This window comes from Lontra canadensis, unplaced genomic scaffold, assembly GCF_010015895.1.
Source record: "Lontra canadensis isolate GAN:19392208 unplaced genomic scaffold, GSC_riverotter_1.0 scaffold39, whole genome shotgun sequence".
NCBI lineage: Eukaryota > Metazoa > Chordata > Mammalia > Carnivora > Mustelidae > Lontra > Lontra canadensis.
In genome coordinates this window covers 16,626,693-16,638,098 of record NW_022631033.1, presented here as the reverse complement: position 1 = coordinate 16,638,098, position 11,406 = coordinate 16,626,693, and positions in this window count along the sequence as shown.

The window sequence follows — 11,406 nt, the reverse complement described above, 5'->3', positions numbered from 1 at the left end:
TTTCCCTCACCTTCCTGTCCGCTTACACATTCCTGTTCTGGCAGAAACTCTGACACACTCTCTTCATCTTTTACCCGATTGCAGGCTTTAGAGTATGTGTCCGAATCTATACTTTCCCGTGAGTAATTTGAAGTCCTTAAAGTAGGGCGCCTGGGGCGCCTGGGTGGCTCCGTAGGTTAAAGCCTCTGCTTTCAGCTCAGGTGATGATCCTGGGGTTCTGGGTCCGAGCCCCGCATCAGGCTCTCTGCTTGTCGGGGAGCCTGCTTCCTCCTCTCTCTCTGCCTGCCTCTCTGCCTACTTGTGGTCTCTGTCTGTCAAAAAAGTAAATAAATAAAATCTTTAAAAAAAATAAATTAAAGTAGGGCACCTGGGTGGGTGACTCAGTCAGTTAAGCATCTATCTGCCTTTAGCTGCCCAGGTCCTGGGGTCCAGCCCTGCATCCGGCTCTCTGCTTCTCCTTCTCTCTCCCCCCGCCACCCCCCATCGTGCGCACTCACCCTCCCAGTTCCTCTCAAATAAATAAAATCTAAAAAAAATTACATAAAGTCCTTAACGTCGATCGCCTATTTGACCATCTGCAAAGAACCAAACTGCAAGCATGTCAAAGGCAGGGCAGGGCCATGTCTGAAGCCCCACGTCGTGGTCTGTTCTGGAAATCTGGAACTGTTCCAGGCCTCCTACACCCTGGATCTCAATTAAAGGGGTGTCCAGCAGAAGCCCCAAATTCCTGGCCTTGGCTTACTACACCAGGGGCCTCCACCTCACTGTGTCGTGCTCCTGGCACCACCCCCTTCACCCCCCCAGGCTACCACCTCCCTGGGCCTCTCCACACCCTCCCCTACCTTCAGCCTTGGCCTCTCTAGGCTCTGTTTGCCTCTCTTCTTGACTCAGCACTTTTCTCAGAAGACCATGCCTCAGGGTAAATGCTTGAGCTGACTCAGGAATCTCGGCCCTGCCCCGTGTGTCTGGTCAGTGCGTCTGGTCAGTGTAAGGTTCATCCACACCGCGGAGTCCGGCCGGTTGATTCCCCACGGCGGACAGTCTCCCACCCACTTCTTCCTCCATGACGACCAGGGGAAAGTTGAAAGCTGAAGGAGCAGCAGTCGTGATGAGAAGGCGCATGACAATTAGCAAACAAGTAGAATAAATAAAAACAGCTCAGCTTCATGGGAATATGCAGCTTTTTGGTGATATTTTCCTTTTTTGCATCAAATAGAACCGGTCGCTGTGTTCACAGAAAAGGCTTTGCTTTGCCAAGCAAATTGGCAGAGGACATATTCTTGCAATAAAAAGGCAACATCCTAATATCCTTTCCTCGCTCCATCCTATAAAACGCAGTCTCTGTTGTATTGCCAAACATCAGGGAATTATAACTTCCTCCCGTCACTACCAACACTGCTACAGACCAAAAAGGAAAAGCCAACATCTTTATTAATTCTTTGAGTAAAGTGTTACTGTGCACATGTCCAGTGCTGGAAACTGGGCTAGCCACTAGGAGAGTTCCAGTCCCAGGCAAGCTGTGATCCCCGGCCCACAGGCACACACAATCTAGCTGGGGAGATAAGACAAGGACAATCAGACACTCTCCTGGGCACTGTGCCCTATGTGCCATGTGAGTGAGTGGTCGGGATCTGAAGATCCCGTAGGGTTTCAGAAGAGGAAGAGAAAATTTCTGGCTTCACAGAGGAAGTTCAAGTTGAGCTGGGCTTCTGTTTATTCAATAAATATTTATTGGGTGTCTCTGAGGTCTGGGTACTGTGCTAATTGCTAGGGAAACATAAGTGGTCATTACAGACATGGTCCATGGGTCCTATGGGAGCCTATGAGGGAAACAGACATTAATCAAGTGATCACACAATTATTTAGTAATTACTCATGGTAAGCTGCATGAAGGAAGCAGAGGGAGCTCTGGGGGCATAAAGAAGCAGGCAGGGAGGACTTCTCTGTGGAAAGGATGTGGTGGCTTGGATTTATAAATGAATAGGAATCAACTGGGAGTAAAGAAAAGTAGAAAGAAAAAAAGGAGGCAGTGAGCATTTCTGCCAAAGAGAATAGCACAAGCAAAGTTCTTGAAGTAGATGTAAACACGGGCAGCTTAAAAAAATTGTTCTGCCCCTGTGGGTGGAACAAAGTGATAGGGAGGGGCACCTGGTTGGCTCAGTCGGTTAAGCAACTGACTCTTGGTTTTGGCTCAGGTCATGATCTTGGGGTCATGGGATCAAGTCCTGGGAGGGTTCCAAGCTCAGAGCAGGGTTTGCTTTAAATAAATAAAATCTTAGAAAAAAAAATGATAGGATAAAAGGAAGAACAAGAAATGACTAGACTGTCAGGGTCTTGTGAGTAAAGACTTCCCTCTTAATCCCAAGAGAAGTGAGAATCTATTGAAGGGATTTAGGAAGAAGGTTGACCATCAGATTCATCTATTAAAAACACTCTTCTGGGGGCGCCTGGGTGGCTCAGTGGGTTAAAGCCTCTGCCTTCGGCTCGGGTCATGGTCCCGGGGTCCTGGGATCGAGTCCTGCATCAGGCTCTCTGCTCAGCGGGGAGCCTGCTTTCCCCCCACCTCTGCCTGCCTCTGCCTACTTGTGATCTCTCTCTCTGTCAAATGGATAAATAAAATCTTTAAAATAAAATAAAATAGCACTTGTAGAATATGGGAAATACTTTTTATAATGTTAAGTTTAAGGAGATGGATTCAGGGGCACCTCGTTGGCTCAAGCAGACGACACAACTCTTAATCTCCAGATTGTGAGTTTGAGCTCCAAGCTGGGTGTAAAGATTACTTAAAAAAATAAAATCTTAAGGGGCATCTGGGTGGCTCAATCAGTTAAGCGTCTGTCTTCAGCTTAGGTTATGATCTCCAGGTCCTAGGATTGAATCCTGCATTGGGCTCCTGGATCAGCAGGGAGTCTGCTTCTCTCTCTCCCTCTGCCCCTTCCCACCACTCATTCTCTCTCTCTCTCTGTCCCCCTCTCTCTCAAATAAACAAAATCTTTTTAAAAAACTAACTAAATAAATAAATAAAATCTTAAAACAAAAACTAAAAATTAAAATTAAAAAAAAAAGTAAAGCACTGGTTAGAAAATTGGATGTCCATTATGAGTATAGGTCAGCAAAAGTGGTGTGCAGAAGGAAAAAGTGACTTTGAATAAATCAACCAGAAATTTCAAATGAGATTATTGTGGAGTAGTGGAATTCTATGTGGTATTTCTTTGCTCTTTTACCTATTTCTCAAAGGAACATATATTACTTTATAATTATATAATAAAATGAACTTTTTTTTTTTAATATTTTATTTATTTGAGAGAGAGCACAAGTGTGTGTGTGGGGGGGGGGGGGGGTTGGGGGGGAGAAAGGGAAGGAGGGAAAGGAAGCGGGACACGCAGGCTCCCTGATGAGCACAGACGATACAGGACTGGATCCCAGGACCCTGAGACCATGACGTGAGCCAAAGGCAGACCCTTAACTGATGGAGCCACCCAGGTGCCCCTAAAATAAACTTTTTAAAGGAAAAGGACCAGATCCATATTCCTCTTTTGAACTAGGGAGTAAAAGAAAAGATTTTTCTTTTTCCACTTTCAAAGGTGGTATGTTCTTTTTATTACGTCTTGAGACCTTGGGTGTGATGAAAGGGACTGGATAAACGACTAAGAATTCAGGAGTCATCAAACAGAACTCCTGGAAGATTATGGAGAAAACCCTAAGCCTTCAAGTTAGTATTAAACTAATATAAAAAATTCATCATGTAAATTTTCCAAAACTGAATATTCAGGACTTCATTTATTGTTTAGCTCCGTAAAGACACACTCCGTACGCCAATGCTGTGGAACAAGTTTGAATAACCAACAGCAACAGAGACTTCGCTGCGTTAGGCAGAGACCCAACCGGGAAGACTTTGGAGCGATTAAAATCTCTCACACGGAGCTGAAAACAAAGTCAACACCACGAGCCCCGGGCTGTTGACTATTGTAACCGTCTGGTTGGCTCCCTGTGGGGATTAGGACAAGCGCCTCAGGTGACCTTGGGAGAGAGCCGGCGGTAGAGGTGGGGACCGGCTCCTGACTCAAGCTCACCGAGACTCGGGTGTGATCAGGCGAGTCCTTCTAAACTCCATGGACACCACAAATCTGCGACTTGGTCTGCCGAGATTTCTATTTTTACCTCAGGCTCTGTCCTGTGTCAGAATCTGCCGATTATTTTCATGAATCCCATGACAGTTTTACATGGATCCAAATAATGCCTCTTACTTTTTAATATCCCTACTTAGCCCTTAGATGTTGATGGATCGCTTTTAATTTTTATTATTGAGCATATTCTGTATTTCAGACCAGGGAGCACGAAGCTATTAAGCAGTTAATGAGTTTCATCATTATGTACAATGCGATGAACAGTGTTTTCTTTAAATTGGGCAAACATTAAGAATCATACCCAGAACACTTTTTTTTTTTTTTTTTTCAAACCTTCTCCATGCGCTATGGCACGAGGCAAAGTTCCAGGGTAGATCCAAGGATGGAAAAGGAAGAGGGAGGATTGACTCTGGGAAAGCCAGGAAGACCAAGATAGGGCCAACTCACTGTTCCTCTGTCTCACTCGAGGACAGCTCTGGGGGATGGGTGGGTGGGTACCCACAGGCGCTCACCCATAGAGATGCTGGCATTGGGAAGGTGCTGAGCGCCCCCCAAGCCCTCACCTATCTTCCCTCTGGACTGATCGCAGGGCCCAGTTTCTACCATTACAATCTTCCCAGGGAGTCTTGAAACCTAATCACATTTATGGTCCTACTTTGAACATTGCAAAGCACCTCTGGGAACACCTTCTTGCTGATACCTCAGAGCAAATGCTCTGACCAGTTGATCGAGATTAACTGGGAGACCTCGCGTTCAAAGAGGCAATCAGTAATGCTGAGAGCTGAGAGCTTGGGCTTCAGAGTTGTTTTGTTTTGTTTTTTTAAGATTTTATTTTATTATTTGACAGACAGAGATCACAAGTAGGCAGAGAGGCAGGCAGAGAGAGGGAGAGAAGCAGGCTCCCTGCTGAGCAGAGAGCCTGATGTGGGGGTCGATCCCAGGACCCTGGGATTATAAACTGAGCCAAAGGCAGAGGCTTCAGAGTTTTCATGTTGCCTCTGTCACTGAGAGCTGAGAACGATCTGGGCAATTTATGTACCTGAGCCTCAGTTTCTTCATCTATAAAATAAGGATAATAATATTTACCCAGAAGGGCAGTTGTAAAGGGAAGATGTATGTAAAATATTTACCCACAACAGATGGTACCGATTTCGGGACAACCAGGTCAGTCAGCTAGAAGCTGTCAGCTCCTCACTGAGCACCGGCCCTCCCTCAACTCAGAAGAGTCTCCCGTAAAACAGTGTTTAAGCTAGAGGTACCCAAACTTTGCAGGGTGGAGATTTATTTGTTTTATAAACTAAGAGGATCTCAGACACCAAGCCCTCAGAGACTTTGATTAGGAACTGTAAGAGGCGTGGAGGTCCAGAGTATAGATTACGGAGTCAGATTGCCTGGATTAAAATTCCAGCTCCCTTCTTTACTCTGTGTGTCCACGGGCAAGTCCCTTATCTTTCCTGGCTCGTCTCTTCATCTACAAAATTAGGATAATTAACAGTGAACTACTTCACAGAGTTCTTAATGAGATGAAATTAGTGATTATTTCTAGTAAAGCGTGGGGTGGGTAGGTCGTAGGTCACATGTTTTAAAAGAGGCTGTCGGGGCGCCTGGGGGGCTCAGTGGGTTAAAGCCTGTGCCTTCGGCTCAGGTCATGATCTTAGGGTCCTGGGATCAAGCCCCGAGTTGGGCTCTCTGCTCGGCCAGGAGCCTGCTTCCTTTCCTCTCTCTCTGCCTGCCTCTCTGCCTGCTTGTGATCTTTGTCTGTCAAATAAATAAATAAAAATAAAATCTTTAAAAGAGGCTGTCGGGATGCCAGGGGAGCTCAGGCGGTTGAGCACTGGATTCTTGGTTTCAGCTCTAGTCGTGATCTCAGGGTCATGGGATTGAGCCCCACCTTAGGCTCTGCTGTCAGCATGCTTGAGAGACTCTCTCTTCCTCTATCTCTCCCCCAATCGTGCTCTCGCACTCTATTTCTCTAATAAAGAAAACATTTTAAAAAGATTTTTATTTATTTATTTTTGAAAGAGAGCACAAGAGTGCAAGAGTATGGGGGGGGGCAGAAGGAGAAGCAGACTCACCGCTGAGCAGAGGACCTCCCCCCTCAACCCCATGCAGGACTTGATCCCAGGACCCTGGGATCATGACCCAAGCCAAAGACAGATGCTTAACAGAGGAGCCACCCAGGCACCCATCGAATAAACTCTTTTAAAATAAATAAAAATAAAAAAAATAACAGAGACTATAGATCATGAGATGCAGCTGAGCTGGGGAATCACTTTGCCACAAAGCTATTTCTAATCAGCTTCCAACCATTGGTCTTTAATATGATCTCAGAAGAAGGAACAGGAGATTCAGGAACATCAAAGAATAACTTTTGGCAAATGACTGATCACTGACAAGGAAGATGACAATTAGGAGGCATTGCTTTTTGATCACACCTTATGTGGATACATTTACGAAACGCTGGACAATTTTCCAGGCAAACCATTTACGTCAAGAAGCACAGTCAAAGGGTTGGAAGGGAAACCTATAATTATAGAACTACACATGACAAATCAGAAGTCAATTAATCATTGCCAGAAATGTTGAAAACTGCTTGAGTTGTCCACTGAAAGTCAGGGGAATGAGATATACCCATCTTAAAATGGAGAGAATTCCATCAAATTAGATCCAGATGCGTCTAGAGCTCTATACCTATATAATACAATAGACCAGCTGCTTTAAGAATCAGAAATTGAATGTAGACAAGACATGACAAGGGAATGAATTTCAGTACTTTTAGCAACTTAGAATGTTATCCAGAATTTCAAAATCCAGAGGTGCAAACAGGCATTTCTTATAGCTTCTCTCTTCCTTGTTTTTCTTAATTGTTTTTTTCCAAATTCCCTTCTCTTCCTTTTGTATACTGTCATTTACCCTTCTAAAGAATCACAAAATCAACCCTGTTGCTAATGACCATGACATCTAGGTCCATACACATTTTTAACTGAAATTTTTGTTGCGATATCATATGTCTATGTGCAGTTGTAAGAAATGATACTGAGAGACTCATTATACTTCATCTTGTTTCCCCTAATAATAACATTTTGCAAAACCATAGTATAATATCATAACCAGGTAATTGACATGGCTAGAGTCCACTGGTCTTATTCAGATTTCCCTAGTTATACTGATACTCAATTGTGTGCATGAGTATTTATTAAATTCTATGCAATTTTATCACCTGTGTAGGCTCATGTATCCCCTACCAGAGTCAAGATATGAATATATTCCAACACCACAAGGATCTCTTCAAATTGGCCTTTTAAACCATATCCACTTCTTTTCTGCCCCACCCCAGGCCCTGAGTCCCTTACTCTAGAATTGAGCCTTCTTCCATCTTTTAAAACTTCGTCATTTAAAAAGTTATACATAAATAGGATCAGATACTATGTTTTTTTCATTTAGTGTAATTCCCTGGAGAGTCATCTAAGTTGTAACAGGAAATGGTAGTTCATTCCTTTCAGTACTGCACATTAGGGATGCTAATCACGGAAATGTCTGTTCATGGCTTTTGCTCATTTTCTAATTGACTTATCTTTTTATTGTTGAACTTTGCCAGTTTGTTGTTTGTTTGTCTGTTCGTTATGTATTCTGGATACCAGTCTTTTGTCAGACAGGTAGTATGTGGTTTGCAAATATGCATTCCCAGTCAATGGTTTGTCTTTTCATCCTCTTAACACGGTCTTTTGCAGAACAAATATTTTCACTTTGATGAAGTCCAACTTACCAATTTTCCCTTTTATGGATCATACTTTTGTGTCAAATCTAAGAACTTTTTGCCTAGTCCTAGATCATGAAGATTTTCTCTTATGTTTTATATCTAAGATTTTTATGGTGTTCACATTTTACACTAAATCTGTGGTCCATTTTGAGCTAATTTTGGTATAGATTTAAGTTCTAGGTCAGGATTTTTTGCCTATGGATGACCACTTGCTTTAGTGAAAAGGCTACTCTTCTTCCATTGAATTGCTTTGTAACTTAATTAAAAAATCAATTGACCACATTTCTGTGGATCTGTTTCTGGAATCTCTATTCGTTTTCACTGCTGTATGTGTCTATCTCTCTGCCAATACCAAGTGTCTTGATTACTGCAACTATATAGTAATCCTTAATAGTGAGTGAATGATTCCTCCCACTTTGTTCTTTGTCAAGATGGTTTTAGCTATTGCCTTTCTATTTAAATTTGTGAATAAGCTTCTCTACGTATACAAAAAGCTTGCTGGAATTTTGATAGGATATTATTAAATCTAAAGGTCAGTTTGAGGAGAATTGATGTCTTTATTATATCGGATCTTCAAACCCATAACCATGGTAGGTGTCCCCATTTATTTAAGTCTTCTTTGATTTCTTTCATCAAGGTTTTGTAATTTTCAGCATACAGATCATGTTTTACGTATATCTAAATATTTTCCTTTATTTGAGTACTGTGGGTGGCAGTATGTTCTAATTTCTATTTCTGTATGTTCATTGTCAAATAGAAATGCAATAATTGTGTGTGTGTTGGTCTTACATCCTAAATCCTTGCTAAACTCACTGATTAGTTCTATGAGATTTTTTTGTAGACTTCTTGGGATTTTCCACATAGATAATCATATTATTTGCAAATAAAGATTGTTCTATCTTCTTTTTCTAATCTGTCCACATTTAATTCTTTTTCTTGCCTCTTGCAGTGGCTAGAACTCCCATGTTTGATAAGAGTTAGTGGGAGAAGTCTTCCTTGCCTTGTTCGCAGTCCTAGGGGAAAACGTTCATTCTTTCATCACCAAGTATGATGTTAGCTCTAAACTTTTTGTAGGTGCTATTATCAAGTTTAGGTATTTCCCCTCTCTTTCTGACTTGCTGTATCATGCATCAATGTTGGATTTCTACATCAAAGTGATATGGTTCTGTGATTTTTCTTCTTCAGCCTGTGGATATGGTAGATTACATTGATGGATTTTTGAATGTTGAATCACCCTTGTATACCTGAAGTAAATCCCACTTGGTCATGGTTCATTATTCTTTTTATGAGAGATTTTGGTCTGTTGTATTCTTTTCTTATACTATTTTTGGTTTTGTTATCAGGGTAATACTTTTACAAAGTTAGTTGGGAAGTGTTCTCTTCTGTTTCTTGGAAGAGATTGTGTAAAATTGGTATTAATTCTTTAGGCATTTGATAGAATTCTCTAGTGAAGCTATCTGAGTCTGAAGATTTTTTTGGAGGTGGGGGGAGTTTTTAAGAAATAGGCTTTATTTTTTAGAACAGTTGATATTTACAGAAAAATTGAGATGATACAGAGTGTTTCCATATAGCCCGTACCCATTTTTCTGGATCACTAATATCTTAAATTAGTGTAGTACATTTGTTTTAATTAATTAAAAACATTGAAACATTATTGTTAACTAATATCCATATTGTATTCAAATTATCTTAGTTTTTACCCAATATCCCTTTTCTGTTCCAGAAATCAATCATCCAGAACACGATATTACATTTAGTTGTCATATCAGCTTAGTCAGCTCTTGACTGTGAGTTTCTCAGATTTCCTTTATTTTTGATGACATTAAGGGTTTTGAGGAATACTGATCATATGTTTTGTAGGATTTCCTTCCCCTGGAATGTGTCTGATGTTTTTCTCATGATTAGGCTGAGGTTAAGGGCTTGAGGGAGAAGACCACAGAGGTAAAGCGCCACTCTCATCACATCATATCAGAAATATACTACCAACATGAATTATCACTGTTGATATTGACCTTGATCTCCTGGATGAGATGTTGTTTGTCAGGATTCTCCACTACAAATTTACTTCTCCCCTGGTTCCATACTGTACTCTTTGGAAAGAAGACATTATGTTCAGCCCATACTTAAAGAGTGGGAAGTTATGTTCCCCCTCCTTGAGGGCAGAATATTTATATACATTATTTGAAATTGTTCTGTATGCAAGATTGGTTTCTTCTCCCTCTTTTATTTGTTTTTTCTGTGTTTTATTTATATGAACTCATAGAAATGCATTTTAAGTTATCATCTAATACCACTTAATTTTATTGCTTAAGGTTTTCTAGGTTTGGCTCTTCTGTCCCTTTGACACACTCCCATCATGTGGAATTTTGGGTTTGGGAAGGTGATGTGGGAGAGCCTTTTAATTATAAATTCAGTTTCTTTCATGGTTTTATGGTTACTTAGATTGCCTATCTTGTCTTGGTTAAGTTTTGGTAGTTTGTGGTTTCCAAGGAATTGGTCCATATCTTCTAAGTTATGAAATTTATATGAGTAAAATGTTTATTTCCTTGTTAACTTTTTAAAAAGATTTTATTTATTTTGAGAAAGAGAGAGCACTTGCAAGCAGGTTAAGGAGGCAGAGCGGGAGGGAAAGGGACAAGCAGACTCTGTGCTGAATGTGAAACCCAACATAGAGCAGCTGGATCCCACAACCCCTGAGACCAGGACCTGAGCGGGAACCAAGGGTCAGATGCTTAACCAACTGAGCCACCCAGGTGCCCCTCCTTGCTAACTTTTTAATGGCTGTGGGAACATTAATGATACTTCATTTCTGATATTGATGATTTGTGTCTTCTCTTCTTTAAGTTTATTTTCTTTCAGTCTTGCTCGAAGTTTATCCTATTTCAGAGAACAAGCTTTTTGTGTCATTAGTTTTTCTCTACTGTTTTCTTATTTTCAATTCCATTAATTTCTACTCATTTCTTTATTAGTTCCTTCTTTCTGCTTCCTTTGGGTTTATTTTTATTCTTCTTTATCTGGTTTCTCAAAGGTAGAACTTAGGTTGTTGATTTGAGACCTTTGTTCATTGCTAACGTGAATATTTATTGCTATAAACTTGCCTCTCTGCATTGCATCCCCTAATCAGCTACATCTAACATGTTTTGATATATTATGTGTCCAGTTTCATTCAGTTCTGTGTACTTTTTTAGTTCCTTTGAGTCTTTCTTTTTAACTCATAGAACATTCAGGAATATTGCCTAATTTTCACATGTTTAGAGATTTTCCCATTGTCTTTCTGTTATTGATTTATAGTTTGATTTTATTATGGCCAAATAATACACTCTGTATTATTTTAATTCTTCAAGCGCTGGTTTTATGACCAGGGTATAATCTAATCTATCTTGGTAAATATTCCAAAAAATATTTTTAAAATGTGTATTCTGTTGCTAAATGGAGTGTCCCATAGATGTTAGCTAAATCCTGTTGGTTGATTGTGTTGTTCAGATCCTCTATATCCTAGCTGGCTTTGTATCAGTCCTA